This window comes from Sorex fumeus, unplaced genomic scaffold, assembly GCF_029834395.1.
Source record: "Sorex fumeus unplaced genomic scaffold, SorFum_2.1 ptg000051l, whole genome shotgun sequence".
NCBI lineage: Eukaryota > Metazoa > Chordata > Mammalia > Eulipotyphla > Soricidae > Sorex > Sorex fumeus.
In genome coordinates, this window is record NW_026606108.1 from 32,869,502 (window position 1) to 32,874,655 (window position 5,154).

The following is a 5,154-nucleotide window of genomic DNA, read 5'->3' on the forward strand; positions in this document are numbered from 1 at the left end:
ATGGTCAAACTGAGTCACCACCTTTTCAGTCTCCGTTTCCTAAGAATGACACAAGCTTTTGAGGAAGATGACTTCTGCTCTTTTGCATCTCAAGTCGAAGTGTGACAAATCTCAGAAACGGATTCCCTCTTATCATAGGGGAAGACTCTGCCCCAAATCCTGGGATACTCACATCAGAGAAATGGTTGGTCTGTGTCTGTGTTACTTGACTGACAAAGCTGAAATTCCCTTTCTTCCACAGGCTGATGGTGACATTACTCACTCCTACAAAGGAAGAGGCACCACACAAAAAGTCTGGGAGATCAGTGAGCTTCAGCTTCTTTTCATAAAGGTCACACCAGAAATGCCTTGGGCTGTATGGAGCTGGGGATTGAACCTGGGCCTCACAAACGCTAGGCATTTGTGTTCTACCACTGAGCCTCTGTGATATATTTCCCACTGAGGACCACTGCAATTTGCTATAATTGTATAGCCTGACGAATTTCAGCGAGTGCATATACCCCTGTAATCACAGAAGAGGCACCCAGCACCCCAGTCAGGTCCTCAGTCAAGCACTTGAGCAGAGAGAGAGAGAGAGAGAGAGAGAGAGAGAGAGAGAGAGAGAGAGAGAGAGAAAGCTCAGTGGGCTGAGCACATGCTTTGCATGTGGAAGCCTGGCTTCAATTGCTGGAACTACAGGTCCCCTGAGCACCACCAGGAGGGACCCCTGGGCCTTGATGGTACCACCCCTACCACCCCCAACAAATGTATAGAATGTTCAAGTGAAAGTGACAGAGGACAAATAGTGTTGCACAGAGGGGCAAGGAGTAAGTCCCAGCACCCAAGAGCATATCAGTGCATCTGAAGAGAACAAAGGTGTACTTTGTGTTTCATGGCATCTACCATCTACATCACTCCCACCCTGGCTTCTTGGCCCTGAGGGGGAGGTGCTCCTATATTTAATTATATAGCTGTCACTTGCTTCAAAGAATGGTGTTTCTTTTTTTCAAAGTAACTTTATAGACTTAAATATACAGAGAACACACACACAAATATATTGTTTGGTTTTATTTTTAGGGGGGCCTCACTCGTTGATTCTCAGGGCTTACTCCTAGCTCTGTACTCAGGGATCATCCTGGCAGGGCCCAGGGGCCCATGTGTGATACTGAAGACTGAACCGAGGTCAACTGCATGCAAGGCAGGTGACTTAGTGCTCCAGCTTCTGAACACATATATTAAAATTTGGATTTTGGGGACTGGAGCGATAGCACAGTGAGTAGGGTGTTTGCCTTCCATGCGGTCAACCCAGGTTCGATTCCCAGCGTCCCATATGGTCCCCTGAGCACCACCAGGGGTAACTCCTGAGTTCAGAGCCAGGAGTAACCCCTGTGCATCTCCAGGTGTGACCGCCCCCACAAAATAAATAAATAAATAAAATTTGGATTTTGGCTTTTACCTTTTTGGAGAAGCCCATGTTCTCTCTTGAACATGTATCTCTCTCTTTTGCTTCCCTCACACTTCTCTAAGTAAATTTCTTCAAATAAAACTATATTTTCACCAAAAAAATTGTTTTGGATTTCATATAAATGCACTTTATCTATTCAGACTGAACAAAATGAGTATTTGTGTTTTCAACTTTTAAAGAAAAGCTTTACTTTGGAAAAAAAGCTTCACTTTGGGAAATAGAAAAATATAGAAAAATGGGGCCTGAGAAATAGTAAGTGGGTAAGCAGCTTGCTTATACATGGCCAGCACCACATATAATTCCCCAGAGCCCCACCAGGAAAGATTTCTGAGTGCGTTGCCAGGAGTAATCTCTGAGCACTGCCAAGTAAGGCCCAGAAACAAAATATATATACATGCACAAAATTAACTTATAGGACATTAGATTGCCTTACGTATATATGCACATACAGGCACATATATTTTTAACATTTCTACAAATTTAGTAATATCTATGAATTTTATATGCATATATAATTTTTTCTTTCCCTCAGGGATTGGTGCCAGACTGAACAGTACTGAGGGGCCATTTCTGACCCTGTGCTCAGGAGTGTCCCTTCAGACGGTGCTTAGGAGACTGTGCAAGAATTAAGCCAGTGGGTATGGTGCTTCCAGAAGGTCAGCCTGTACCTGTGAGGTGAGCGCATCAGCACTCTGATGGTGCCTTCAGGTTTCCTGATACCCCAAAATTGCTGCTTTGCCTTTGTCTAGACACCAACAACTTGGGACCACGTTTACCAAGAAATTAAACAGCCAAAAGTAAGGTATGGGGGAGCCACGCCCACAAATCACCTCCAGCTCAGCTATACAAGCTCATTTATTGGCCTTTTTTCAGAGATACATAGATAAATCTCGAAAGAGATCAAAGGCCTCAGTTAATCTTGGACCCTTCCATGGCTGAACAGATTGGGGTAAATCAGAGGTGGGGCAGGTTGGCCTGGTACCCGCCCAAGTAGAACCCATGTCTGTCACTTGCTTCCACAATCCAAAACTGCTGCCATACCCTGGGCCTAACTCCACCATCTCAGGACAAACCTCACCACGATATATATTGCTTTTGGGGTCATACCTAGTGATGCACAGGGGTTACTCCTGGCTCTGCACTCAGGAATTACTCCTGGCAGTGCTCAGGAGACCATATGGGATGCTGGGAATTGAACCTGGGTTGGCCATGTGCAAGACAAATGTCATACCCACTGTGCTATCACTCCAGCCCCCTCTCGTCCTATATATATTTTTTTATTTGGGTGCATGTGGCATGTGTGGTCAGGGGATCCATGGTGCACAGCCCTAAAAAATATAGATTAGCATTAGAAAAAAAAAGGACTGGAGCAATAGGACGGTATGTAAGGCTCTTGCCTTGCACATAGATAACCTGGGTATGATTCCTGGCATTCCATATAATCCCCTGAGACCTGCCAGGAGAGATCCCTGGGAACTTCTCACTCTCAGAGAGAGAGAGACAGGAGTAAATCCTGAGCAACACAGGGTGTGGGCCAAAAACAAAACCAAAAAAAAAGAAAGAAAGAAAGGGAGGGAGGGAGGGAGGAAAGGAGGAAGGATAGGGTGAGAGGGTGAAGAGGGAGAGAGAGAGAGAGAGAGAGAGAGGAGAGAGCGGAGAAAGAGTGCCTGCTGTAGAGGCAAGCTGGGGGGCTGGTGGCAGGAGGGATATGGGGGACTTGGTGGTGGGAAATGTACACTGGTGGAGGGCTAGAGGGCATATACTACAAATAGGAACCAAAATTCTCTCTCTGGCACTTCTTGGTTCCCTGAGCAATGACTGGCGCAAACCTCCAAAAATCTCAAACAAAGGAAGGAAATCATCACAGGGAGAGACATTCTTGGTTTGGCCACAAAGTCCTATAAGCCCATTTTCAAAAGTATCTACAAGTCAAAATGTTTCACCTGTCCCCTGGTTAAACCCTCCAACTCCAGTAATACAGGATTCTTGATGTGGACATGAGGAGAGCAAGTTGGTGAGTTGTCTTAGAATTATTCGCAGATATTGGCCAAAGCTGGAGAAAATTTTCAAACATTGTGTGCTGGAGAAAGAAAAAATTGGCCCACTACTGGAAAAACTCTTCATTTCAAAGGATATTCTCCCTTTCTACCCATGTGTTAAGAAATTTATGATTTGAAGGCTGGAGAAATAGTATAGCGGGTAGCACACTAGACTTGCATGCAACTGACCCAGTTCAGTTCCTGGCATCCCATATGGTATCCTGAGTACCACCTGGACTAATCCTGAGTGCACAGACAGGAGTAACCCCTGAGCATCGTCTGGTGTGGTTCAAACTCCCGAGGGTAAAACAAAAGACATATATGATTCAGGTGAGAACTTCTCAAATCAGAATGGGACAGGTGGAGAAGTACTTTGCTTCTGCTTGGGGGCTCCATGCTGTGCTCAGGGTTTACTCCTGGATCTCTGCTGGGATTTCTCCAAGGGATCCAAATGGAGGTGGCTGCATTCCAGGCAGGCAGCCTGACCTTGGTACTATCTCTCCAGCCCTGGGAGATAGCATTTATGGTGAAAATTTTCAGGATGGAAATTTCTATTCCAAGAAGCATTAGGAGGGTGTATTTAGTATAGCAAATGCAGGCTGCACTACACATGGTTCTCAGTTCTTTTTCATAGCAGTTCCACATCTCATTTAGATGGGAAACATGTGGTGTTTGGCTAATTAAAGGAATGGGAGTGGCAAGGAAGGAAGGATGTGGCAAGAAAAATGTAGCAGTGAAAGATGAAAAATCTGCCGTGTTGTGCATTATTTTAGAGTGTGGAGAGTTGAAGAATGGTTCCAAACAAGTGATTCTGGTGACAGTCATCCAGACTTCCCTGAGGATGCAGAGGCTGGTGTATAAAATGTAAATGCGGTCAGAGAGACAGGTCAAAAGGTTTCAGTGTGTGCTTTGCATGCAGGAAGGAAGCCTGGGCTCAATCCCCAGCACCACATAGTCTGCTGCAAGCAACACCTCATACACTGAGCCAGGAGTAGCCCCTGTGCCCTACCAGCTGTGGCCCCCAAATAAACAAAAATATAGAAATAGGGACTAGAATGTGGGTTTTGTGACTGAAGAAATTTTCCTGTTTTTCTGGGAGCCTGGCAGTCATGCCCACAAATTGCCTCTGGCTCATATAAACTCATTAATGGCTATGATCCAGAGGCTCCCAAATAAATCTCAGAAGAGATCAACAAGCTGCAGAGATGCCTCTGGACCCCAAAGTCACCATCCAGTTAAAAATATAACTCCAGCTCTATCACCCTATTTAAATTTTTCGCTCATATTTTATGCCACTGATATACCAAGAGTAGAACACCACATCTGATGGGGTATAAAGTGGAAGGCAGCCAATCTTGATAAATATATATATACATACACACACATATATATATTAGCACACAAGGCTTAACATATAACAACATGTTCATATTCTCTTATGCAAGGTCTTAAAGACTGCAAGCTGAGATACAATAATTTTCTCTCACTTTTCTCTAAGGAAAACTTTTTGGATCATTTTTAGCAGATAATTCATAACAAGCAATACAAAATAAATTATTTAGGATCTTCCTTTGGGGCAGACTTGGGTGGTAGTGGGAAAATTTGAAAAAATGGTGGTGGGAAGGTGAATGCTGGTGGGATTTGTATTGGCATATTGAATGTAACAACTTA

General features: G+C 44.4%; 1 pseudogene; it reads left to right on the forward strand.

Annotated features, from left to right (window-relative positions):
* On the forward strand, window positions 1–4,351 carry LOC130033068 (peptidyl-prolyl cis-trans isomerase D-like; annotated as a pseudogene).
* The last annotated feature ends 803 nt before the right edge of the window (window positions 4,352–5,154 follow it).